The sequence below is a fragment of the Asparagus officinalis genome, chromosome 4, assembly GCF_001876935.1.
Source record: "Asparagus officinalis chromosome 4, Aspof.V1, whole genome shotgun sequence".
NCBI lineage: Eukaryota > Viridiplantae > Streptophyta > Magnoliopsida > Asparagales > Asparagaceae > Asparagus > Asparagus officinalis.
This window is the reverse complement of record NC_033797.1, coordinates 108828194-108840956: the sequence shown is the minus strand read 5'-3', so window position 1 is coordinate 108840956 and position 12763 is coordinate 108828194.

Sequence of the window (12763 nt, the reverse complement as noted above, 5' to 3'; positions counted from 1 at the left end):
AGTGATCTTGTAATCTCTACTTTGTACTCTCTTTCTCTATAGTGAAAACTCATCCCTTCTTGCCCCGTAGACGTAGGCAATTTGCTGAACCATGTTAAACTTTTGTGTTTGAGTAGGTGCCATTATTTTTGGATTATTTTGGCTTTCTCTCGCGGCGTTTGTGTTTGTTCCGCCATGCACAACAAGTGGTATCAGAGCTCAGGTTACGCTTGGGCTATTTGGAGGAGTAGATCACTTTGGAAGTTCAGCTAGGGCTTCGTTTGGAGTTAAAGGTAGGATCTTTTTGGTAAAAATTTTATCTTTTATCAGTTTTGGATCTATTCTTTGTTTGTTCCGTTTTGATTGTTGGTGCTTTGAGGAATTATGGCCGGGAAAGAAGGAGTTGTGAAAGGTACTTTAGGTGTGAAAACCGTCCAAAGTTTGAATATTCACTCTATGAAGATAGATATGGAGAAGTTTAATGGCACTAACAATTTTGGACTTTGGCGATGTAAAATCTTGGATGCGCTCAACGTGCAAAATTTAGAAGATACTTTGAAATTATATGGCAAGCCAGATGATATTGATGAGAGGGTTTGGCAGAAGATGAATCGAACAGCGTGTGGTGTGATTAGGTCGTGTTTGACTTAAGATTTAAAGTATAATGTGATCAATGAAACTTTAGCTAAGAAGATTTGGGAGATCCTTGAGAGCAAGTATTTGACCAAGAGTATGGAGAATCGCTTGCATTTGAAGAGGAGGCTTTATCGCTTTCAATTAAAAAAAGGAACCTCCATTGGTGATCACATGAACCACTACACGAAGCTTCTTGCGGATTTGACGAATGTAGATGTTATGATTGAAGATGAAGACAAGACATTGTTGTTGTTGAGTTCCTTGCCTGACGAGAAATATGAGACTTTCGTCTTTACTCTTATCAATGGGAAGACATCTCTTTCGTATAGTGAGGTTACCGCTGTACTTATGAACTATCAGCTTCGAAAGAAAGATAAGGAGTCTACAAGTGACACAGTAGCGAAGGCGTTGGTCGCAAGAGGAAAGAATCCAAATCGAAAGACTTGGAAGTCATAGTCTAGAGTAGGGTATCCTACAGTTGGAAAAGATCAGTGTGCTTGGTGTAAGGAGACTGGTCATTGGAAGAAATATTGTCCAAAGCTCGAGGAATGGATGAAGAATAAGCAGAAGGGAAAAGGGAAGAAACCATCATCTGAAGCAAACATCGTTATATCGGATAATAATATTTCTGATACTTCTATTTATTCGCTTTCTATCAGTCCTACAGGTAGCTATTCGGAGGAATCCGAGTGAATGTTGGATAGTGGTGCGATCTATCATGTGTGTCCTAGAAAGGAATGGTTCTCTAGTTTTGAGAAGCTGGATAGTAGTGTGGTGTACATGGGTGACAATCGTGCATGTCAGATCCTTGGGATAGGAAGAATTTACATCAAGATGTTTGACGGGACAATTAGGGAGTTATATGGTGTGAGATATGTTCCTTCCTTGAGGAAAAACTTGATCTCAATTAGAGCTTTGGTTGGAGAGGGTCTGAAGGTTCGTGTTGAGGACATGGTTCTCAAGATCGTGGAAGACTCTTTGATTGTGACGAAGGGCGTCAGGAGGAATAACCTGTACTTTTTGATTGGAAGTTCAGTGACAGGTAGAGAGCTGGCGACTTCTGTTGATTTGACTAGACTGTGGCATTTGGAGCTTAGTCATTCCAGTATTGATTTGGAGATGGGTGCACAGACCTGCAATTTGAATTCTAGTGAACACTTTGATGTGAGCAAGAAGACTGAGGTGAAGTTTGACACCTCTATTCACCGCACTAAGGGTCTTTTAGGTGGAGTTCACACGGATGTTTGGGGCCTTCCAAGGAGGCATCATTGGGAGATAATAGATGTTTGGTTTCTTTTGTTGATGGTTGTTCTAGGCGTGTTTGGGTTGCAACCAAATCCCTTTTGGATAAAGTCCTAGTAATCTCCAACAGATTGAAGAAGTGTAAGATTGGCAGAAAGGTGAGGGTACTTCATTCTGATTTTGGTGGGAGGTACAAGATAGACCTATTTTTGCATTTGAGCCGAGCTCACGACATTTTGAGACACTTTGGTGAAAAGGAAATCATGGGACAACAAGATGAGATGGCAGATTTGGTGAGCTATTTCTTACTAGAGGAGGACCGACGTTTGATGTCAAGCATTGATTCTGGTGTTAAGGCTTTGACATATTTGGGTCATCTTGGTCATAGGTTGTCGACTGCTGCTATTGGAGGTAAAACTCCATTGGATGTTTATTTGGGTCATCTTGGTCATAGGTTGTCGACTGCTGCTATTGGAGGTAAAACTCCATTGGATGTTTGGTTTGGTAGTGTCACTTCGTCATAGGTTGTCGACTGCTGCTATTGGAGGTAAAACTCCATTGGATGTTTGGTTTGGTAGTGTCACTTTGCTTGAGGCTTCGATGAGGGAGCTAATTGACACTCAGCAGGTGGAGAGTTTTGGATAGACCTTAGATGTATCGCAGCGGATGGAGAGTGATGCTACTCCACATTGGGTGGAGATTACTCCACATACTCCAAATCATTCTGCATCCTTTGGGATTTTAGCTGAGGTGACATAGTTAGAGGATCATTTGGATTTGGGTGCAGATGATGAGTTGGTTGATTCGAATGTAGCTGGTGGATGTGATTTGGATACGACCATTGGTTCACCTCAGGTGGAGGTGTTTGATTTGTTTCACTTTGGGGTCATTGGGAGCGTCATCAGTTGCAGATCCGTTGGTGATGTTGGTGAAGAGTTATAATTTTTTCTATTTGATTAAGGGTCTTTGGAGGCCGTTTGATGAACTACGGGCGACTTGATCCATTGGGAGAGGGGGTACGTAGGCAGTTAATTTGATGCAGCCGGTTTGGTGAGTTGATACCAACATTTGGAGAGTGTTCGCATTCTCGTTTTGGTCTCGACTTGTTGTGGATTGAGTCCGTTGTCGTGGTTTTGTTCCACTTCGTACTAGACATAATAAGTGAGACGTTTGATTTGGTTGGTGTCGACTCAGTTTTGAAAAAACTTCGCCGAGGTGGAAAATTATGAAAACGACGAAGGAATTGAGGAAAAGAATTGAGAAAAACGTGAAAATAAGCAAGACCGACTCCACCACACCCTGCTGTGGTGTCTGCCACACACAGGTGGCAGGGTGTGGAAGAATCTGCCTTGTTTGCCATGGGTGTGGTGTCTGCCACACCCTGGTGTGGAAGAATCTGTCCTGTTTGTCATCGGTGTGGTGTGTGCCATACCAGGATGTGACATACTCGTTTTTAGAATCCTAATCTGTTTTGCATTGTGTTTTGTTATAAATAAAGCCACGTTTTTTAGGGTTTTCTATAGATTGATTGGGTAGCTTGAAAGTGATTTTGAGCACAGAAAAGAGAGATCTTTCTGAGCAATTTGTTTGAGGGTTTAGTTTGAGAGATTTGAGAGATTTGTTTGAGAGGTTAGTTGAGTGATCTTGTAATCTTTACTTTGTACTCTCTTTCTCTATAGTGGTAACACATCCCTTCTTGCCCCGTGGACGTAGGCAATTTGCCGAACCACGTTAAACTTTTGTGTTTGAGTTGATATCGTTATTTTGGATCTCTCTCATCGTTTGTGTTTGTTCCGCCGCGCACAACAATAAGAGCCTCCGAGCATATGCCTCAACCTCTCTTTCGTTAGCATATCAATAATTTAGGTCGGTTATACCTTCAATTCAGAAAAAAAAAAGCATATCAATAATTTGGGTCCAAAAAGAATATTTGGTCTCACGTTTTCATTCATTAGCATATTCTTAAAGATTAAATTGGGTGATTTGACTCATCATTCAGTGGTCCCCTGTACTTAATATCCCAACTAGAAACGAACTAACATGTAATTTTTCGGACACTATCCCGATTGGTACTGGCTCGATTCTCCACCACTTAAATTTAGGAATTGGGATTGAAGCATGGCGATGTCCTCCGACCTAAGCGGGGTTGCACCGTAGGGACTCGTAGCCTCCAGAGTGTCAGCCTGCAGGCAGAGGCTCGTCATCGTCCCAGCGTCAAAAAGGCCTTCAATCCAGCAGCGTGGCGTGTTGAATGCTCAACTTACTGGTATCTAACGAAAGATATGGCCAAAATAAAATAGGATATAAATTAATTAAGATTTCTGAAAATAAAATAGGATATAAAAGACATTTCTGAGCCTTGTTAATTATCTGGGTTAGTTTGAGCCATTAGGGCGCCTAACAAAAGATATGACCAAAATAAAAATAGACACAAACTAAGACATTAAGGTGCCTAACAAGAGATATGACCAAAACAACCAGCACCTAACAGCATATCCTCAATCATGGGTTAGCCTCCACTATGGATGCAAAGAACTCCAGCACCTTATTTAAATCATTACTTAATTAGGTCCCTGGAAAACCTCTCCTTTATTAATTGTGAAACTCTTGAAGGTACAAAAAAAATTGACATGTGTCACGTTATAAAGACACGAAAAACTGACATGCGTCGTATTATAAGTACCGCGCATCTCTCTATTCTATCAGAACATGGACACCTAATCTTATATCCACCTAAGTGTACTAATCAAATTGAAACTATCCATGATTAGAAAATCTAATAATAAAATATAGTTGAAGGGTTCCTTTTAAAATTAACCCTAAAATTATATAAGCAAAATTATATGTGTCAAATTGTTTGTTAATTATTGATTTGATATCATGTTTTTACTGATTTTTACAAAAAGGGGTTATTGGTTCACATGTGTCTCTCTTTAAAATATAGAACGCATGACATCATAAAAACATATAACATGTAAAGATATGTAAAATTAAAACCTTTCCTACCGCAAAACATTCTCTGCGATTCGCAAAAGCTAAACAGATTATTTACACAAATTGCCCGAAATACTATCTCAAATTCTTCCTGCTTTGTTCAAAAATTTTCTGATAATTTGATTGAAATTCTTATAGGCTCTATGATTATTTTAGGAATAAATATTTGGATTCTTAATATTAACTTAGGGATATTTTAAAACCACATGTACTTCTATAATTAAGTTAAAATTCTAATGTAAGCATACCAAGATTAAGGTTTTCGTGTACGATGCTTTAGATTAAATCAATATCTGAAAGCTTTATATCACATCTAGCAATGATATTTTAGTTGATTGCTTCGTGTTGCAGGGATTAAGTCAATATACTCTTTAGTTCATACCGAATCTAAAAGATTTTCTTTATAATAAAATGTCAATGAAAGATGACCTTACCAAGATGACCTTGTTGACTGCCACAATCTCCGAAGCTCCTACATTGAAGACATATTTATGGTGTTATGATGATACAAGAAAAGCCGACTTTTTTACATCCATTTTTATTTTCAAATATTATAAAAAGAATGGATATTATAAAGGAGAGTTTGATGGTTAAACGATCTATTTTTGAATTTGAAAATTTTAAATAAAACTATATACATGCTCATTTGGCAAGCCAGACTTTTTCTTTTTCTCTTAGAATATTATGAATAGTGAGGAATATTGTAAAGGAGAGGTGGGTAATTAAACTATCTACTTCTGAATTTCAATTTTTGTAATAAATAGTGATCCACTTTCTTATTTTGAATTTCTTTTAAGTTTCAAACTATTTAAAGAAAAAGCTCCAGATCAATTATCTAATTTCAAGAACCACAAATGCTATAAATCATTGGTATAATCTATTTATATGCTCATATCCATAAAAAATAGAATATATGTAAAAATAGAAAAAGAAATATATAGCCGCTTAAAAAAATTGTTCAATTCAATTTAGAAGCACATGTATATGACTAAAGAAGAAATTAGTAGGACCGAACAAATAAAATATATAAAAAATTAGACTCCTAGCCTTTTAAGCTAATGGTGCGGGTTTAGTTCCCATCATCCACTCTGTATTATTTATTCTACACGTAAAGATTCGCTCGTGCGAGCACGGGCAAAATACTCGTGTATATTAAAGACATTACTTGCTAAGCCTTGTTATATATTTATCTTTTTTGGAGCATATACTGATGTAAAACTCATAATCAGGCCTCATTCAAGCCTTCACAAAAAGGCTCATATACGTACAATGGCCTTTTGAAACACAAAAATTAAAAGGGTTTTTTATTTCTAGGCCCATTTGTTTACTCATCTTTACCTCTAAGCCCAATAACTATTCTTTGTATTCTTAAACCCAAGTTTCTTTTTGTTTTTGCCTTTAAACCCAATTTCTAAAATACTGTATATACAACACTGGTATTCATACCCAAACATGATAAAAACCCTAAAATACCCTTCAATACCCCCACTTAAACCAGACCCCCTCTCTCTCTCCTCATTTTCCTTCTTCCTCAGGTCTTCGTCTTCCTCCTTCCTCAAGGCTTTGTCTTCCTCCTCCGATCCCACCTCTCATGCCCCCTCCAAGAAATCGAAGAAGAAAGGAAGAAAGGCCCATGATTTTAGTGCTTGATGTCTTGAAAAGGCCCACGACGGATCTCGAGGCAGCCGGACACACCTCCACCCTCTCCAACGAGACACTACAATTCTTCAACGATCAACAAGATGCTTGATGATTTTGGCTTCGGGATCTCTTTCGATGACGAGGAGGAGTGATTTCGTGTGAAATCTCATTTCTATATACTCGATTAGGGTTAGGGTCGGGGTCGGGGTTGGGGGGTTAGGGTTAGTTCATTGATGTTCTTTTGTGCTATCCCTTGTGCAATTTTGGAGTTTGTAAGACTGGAATTTTGTGCAATTTTGGCAATTTTGTGAGTGCTATTTTGTGGAATTTTATGAGTGTTATACACTTACAGGATACCCGCTACACTTACAGAATAACCCGCTACACTTACAGGATAACCTGTCGCACTTACGGTGTAACCCGCTACACTTACAGGATAACCCGCTACACTTACAGTGTAACCCGCTACACTTTCAAGATAACCCGCTACACTTACACGATAACCCGCTACACTTACAGTGTAACCCGCTACACTTACGGGATAACCCGCTACACTTACAGGATAACCCGCTACACTTACAGTGTAACCCGCTACACTTTCCTGTAAGTGTAGCGGGTTATCGTGTAAGTGTAGCGGGTTATCGTGTAAGTGTAGCGGGTTATCGTGTAAGTGTAGCGGGTTATCGTGTAAGTGTAGCGGGTTATCGTGTAAGTGTAGCGGGTTATCGTGTAAGTGTAGCGGGTTATCGTGTAAGTGTAGCGGGTTATCGTGTAAGTGTAGCGGGTTATCGTGTAAGTGTAGCGGGTTATCGTGTAAGTGTAGCGGGTTATCGTGTAAGTGTAGCGGGTTATCGTGTAAGTGTAGCGGGTTATCGTGTAAGTGTAGCGGGTTATCGTGTAAGTGTAGCGGGTTATCGTGTAAGTGTAGCGGGTTATCGTGTAAGTGTAGCGGGTTATCGTGTAAGTGTAGCGGGTTATCGTGTAAGTGTAGCGGGTTATCGTGTAAGTGTAGCGGGTTATCGTGTAAGTGTAGCGGGTTATCGTGTAAGTGTAGCGGGTTATCGTGTAAGTGTAGCGGGTTATCGTGTAAGTGTAGCGGGTTATCGTGTAAGTGTAGCGGGTTATCGTGTAAGTGTAGCGGGTTATCGTGTAAGTGTAGCGGGTTATCGTGTAAGTGTAGCGGGTTACACCGTAAGTGTAGCGGGTTACACTGTAAGTGTAGCGTGTTATCGTGTAAGTGTAGCGGGTTATCTTGAAAGTGTAGCGGGTTACACTGTAAGTGTAGCGGGTTATCCTGTAAGTGTAGCGGGTTACACCGTAAGTGCGATAGGTTATCCTGTAAGTGTAGCGGGTTATTCTGTAAGTGTAGCGGGTATCCTGTAAGTGTATAACACTCATAAAATTCCACAAAATAGCACTGCCAAAATTGCACAAAATTCCAGTCTTACAAACTCCAAAATTGCACAAAATTCTACAATAACGAAATTGCACTATCAACACTTTCATTATCTACTTTCAAAAACTTACAATCTAAAACAATATGTTACAAATCAAACTCCAAAATTACACAAATCTTCAAGGAAAACTCCAAAATTTCACAATCTTCAAGACAAGCTCCAGAACCGCCCCAAGCTCCTCCCTGTCCCGTTGACGCCCTCGACCACCGCCGCAATCACCTCGTTGACGCCCAAACCGCTGCCCTCCATCACCCGCCACCCAGGTCCGTCCAAGCCTCGACGCCAAGCTTCCCCAGATCCATGCTCCGCGCCCTAACACCTCTCCCCCACCACACCGAGCACCACCTCCGTTCACCACCTCCCTCAACGCTACCTCCGGCCTCCTCCGCCACCCGCAACGCCGCTCACCCTTGCCTTCTTCCCCGAACCCGACTCACCGCCCACTCCATCTCCTCTGTTCACCTTCCTCAGCCACGCCAAAACAACCCGCCAAGCCCAACGCACAGGCCAGCCCGCGTCTCCCTTGCCCACCACATCCGCCTCCATCGCTGCCTCCTCAAGCCGCGCCTCCACCGCAAGATCCTCGCCGCCTGCCGCGCCTTCCAGAGGTGGGATCGGAGGAGGAAGACAAAGACTTGAGGAAGAAGAAAAATGAGGAGAGAGAAGGGGGGCTGGTTTAAGTAGGGTATTGAAAGGGGTATTTTGGGGATTGTATATACAGTATTTTAGAAATTGGGTTTAAAGGCAAAAACTAAAAGAAACTTGGGTTTAAGAATACAAAGAATAGTTATTGGGCTTAGAGGTAAAGATGAGTAAACAAATGGGCCTAGAAATAAAAAACCCAAATTAAAATTGGAGTTTCAGTACAAGCGTGCACATGCCCGGCAGACCTCCAAGCCACGGACGCTTGAGCGCCCCATGTAAAAACATCGACTAAAATATTGTTAAACTGCTGTGATAGAAGAATTTATAACGTTTCATTTGCTTATTTTCATTATTTAAAGTTTACTGACTACCTATTAAAAACCTTCCTAATCACATGACGGAGAAGTTCTCGCTTACAGAAGATGAAAAGAGTGGCGTAGATGTGGCGGAGGAATCGGACGGGGCCACAACGAAATTGAATGGCCTCTGTTTGGTGGGTAAATTGCTAACAAGTAAACGTACTCATTTTGAGGCCTTCCAATCTACAATGAGTGCTTAGAGAATAAAACAATGGGTTGAAGTAACATTGATTGGACAACATTCCTTATTGTTCCAGTTTGATAATGAGAAGGACATTGACAAAGTCACATGGTGAGGCCCTCAGAAATTTGGACAATCGATTGTAAGGGTGGCAAATGGGTCGGATCGGGTCATTTTGGGTCGGGTCAATCTTGACTTGACCCATATAAACCTGACCCAAACCCGACCCCTTTAATAAACAGGTCAAGATACCCACCAAGCTTATTAAACGGGTCGCCCATCCTGACCCGATTGACCCTTATAGCATATTTGGGTAACATGATTAAAATGATTATACTAGTCAATTGGTCTGCTAATTGATCTTTATTATCTCAAAGGAGGAGGGTGGTTTTTTTTTTTTGTAGGTTATAGAGAAATAATAACAAAATGACATCCAACAAAATCGACAAAAACCCATTACAAACTAGTCTTCAAGATACATAGCACTGAGAACGAAATCATGGAAGTTTGTTGCCATAAAAATGAATTGAATCATAAGCTCATTCAAAAATCAAATCCGAAATAAAGAGAAACGAAAAATAAGCAAAATGTAAAATAATTGTGTAGAAAGATATAATTTTAACTGAGAAACTTATAAAGTGCCTTAAACAATTACCCCCTAAAAATCTAATATTTGAATTAGAAATTAAAGAACCTTAATCAATTACCCCCTAAAAACTACAAAAAAAATATGTGTTTCGTGCCTTTGCGGAAGCGAGCTAGCACATCGAACGAGTTTGTGAGGCACGAGAGGAGATAACCAAACCAAACACGAGTGCAATCCAATCCAAAATATGACAAACCAATCACAAACACAGAGATATATGTGGTTCGGCAATTTGCCTACATCCACGGGGAGAGGATGAAGAGATTCCACTAAATCAAGGAAAGTACAAAGGGTTACAAATCTCTCAAACACTCAAACTAACCCAACCAAAAGATCTCTTAACTTGCTCACAAATTCTCCCTCTAAATATGCTCAGAACACTCTCTATTCTCTTATTTTCCAAACCCTAAAACCGTGTTTCAATATATATCAAAACACAAACCAAATTAGAACAGAAAATAAAGCTCAGGCCCAAACCCGACTAGGGGTCGATCACGCCAAAGCTCGCGATCGACTGGACAGAACGACAAAAACAAAAAAAAAAATTCATTACAGGGTCCGCGGTCGACCGGACCTAACCTCGCGTTCGACCGACCAGAACTTCAGAAACTACCTTGTACTTGTACACGTTTGCGGTCGACCGTGCCAAAGCTCGCGGTAGACCGGCAAGCACCCAAATGCCTGTCTGCTTCAAATTTTCTAAACTTTACCAATATTTTTGCCATTTCTACAATTATCCACCTCGGTTAAGTTTTTCTAAAAAACCTGAACCGACACCAATACTAAACAAATGTCTCACTTGTTGGATCCAGTACGAAGTGGAATAAATCCACGACAACGGACTCAATCCATAACAAGTTGAGAACCCAAACCGACTGCATCAAAATGACAACCTACGTACCCCCTCTCCCAAGGGATCAAGCCGTCCGTAGTTCATCCAAATGGCCGTCAACGGCCTTAACAATCACGAATGTGCAACAAGTTTTGACAATGATCAAATTTGTTGCTCGGAACCACCTTAGTGAGCATATCCGTCGGATTATCCTTTGTGTGGACCTTCACTATCTCCACATCATCATCTTCAAGAACATCTCGAACGAAGTGATAACGAACGTCAATGTGCTTCGTCCTCGCATGAAAAACCTGATTCTTAGCCAAGTAAATAGCACTCATGCTATCATAATGAATAGTGACAGATCGTTGCGAGACACCAAGTTCCTCCAAAAGTCCTCGAAGCCAAATAGCCTCCTTCACAGCCTCTGTAATCGCTATATCGATAAAGCCACCATAGACTGTAAGGTGCATCTCTAACATATCAGTACACGGGTTAAAGTAAACACATATTCCGTCGTAGACCGGCGCTTATCTAAATCACCAGCATAATTTAAATTAACATTGCCAATGCACAACTTCTCATCTCTACCGTCCCACTCAAAAACATAAACCAACATTGAGAGTACCTCGAATGTACCTTAAAATCCATCTTACGGTGTCCTAATGACCCACTCCTGAATCATGCGTGTATCTCGAAACCATGTTCACCGCCTGTGATAAATCCGGCCTCGTACATACCATTGTGTATATCAAGCTCCCAACTGCACTCACATATAGAGTCTTCGATATTAGCTCTCTATCTTCAACTGTCTTCGGTGAAAGGTCAGCTAAAAGTTTCAAATAGGCTCACAAAGGTACACTAATTGGCTTCATATCCATGCTAACATTAAACCGCTATAGAACCTTCTTCAAATAAACCACATGTGTCAAACAAATTTTACCCTTCTCTTTTTCTCTGCCGATCTTCATCCCTAAAATACGCTTTGCCTCACCCAAATCCTTCATCTCAAATGAATCTTCAACTCATCTATAACGGATCTGGAAATAGAAGCAACAAATATGTTATCAGCATAAAGCAACAAATAAATGTACGCACCTTCTTTTAACTTGTAAAAATACACGCAAGGATCAAACTGGCTCCGAGTGTATAAATGACCAATCATGAAACCATCAAATCGCCTATACCACTGTCGAGGAGATTGCTTCAAATCGTATAGCGATTTCTTTAACCTACAAACCAACTTATCCTTTCTTGCAGCTTGAAATCCCAATGGCCGAGTCATATATATTTATTCATTAAAATCACCAAGAAGAAATGTTGTCTTCACATATAACTGATCTAACTCCAAACCATACTGTGCCACCAAAGTAAGCAAAATTCAAATTGAAGAGTGCTTCACCACAGAAGAGAAAACCTCATTATAATCAATACATTCTTCCTGTGCATAGACCTTCGCAACCAACCTAGCCTTGAACCTTACTGGAGTGTCTTCAATGACCTCATTCTTTGTGTATACTCACTTACAACCAATTACCTTCCTCCCTTTTTGAAGCTCAACAAGCTCCCATGTATCGTTCTTGTGAAGAGACTCCATCTCCTCCTGCATAGCTATCTGCCACGAATCACCCTCCGAACTCTGCTCCGCCCTTCTGAATATAGTGGGTACTAACTCATTGATACTCTCCATCGGAAGTGCATACACAACTACCGTGTCAGTATACCATGCTGGCATCTGTATGTCTTTCATCTGTCTCAGAACCTGTAGGGTCAAAAAATTGATGTTGGATTGATTCTCTTATTTTAAGAAAACTGGGTTCGATCACTTGGTACGAAACCCTTACAATCACTCACTCTTTCTCGATTACAGATGAAGAGAAGATTAATTCAGCTTCTCTTTGTTTAACGTGGGTTCTTGGTAGCGAAATGATGCTTCTCTCGATGCTTGAGTCGAGATTGCCTCCCGTTGACGATCAGACCAAGATCACTAAAGCTTCTCACGTTCATTGACCGGCTAGAATCGAGGTTTAAACTCTGGATCCGTGCAAAGAAACTTCATCTCTGATGCTTCTTGAAGTCTCAGTTTAAAATCTCCAACCCCACCTCTTCATAGCTGCTTGTGGCTATTTATAGAGCTTTAGCACGTAATTG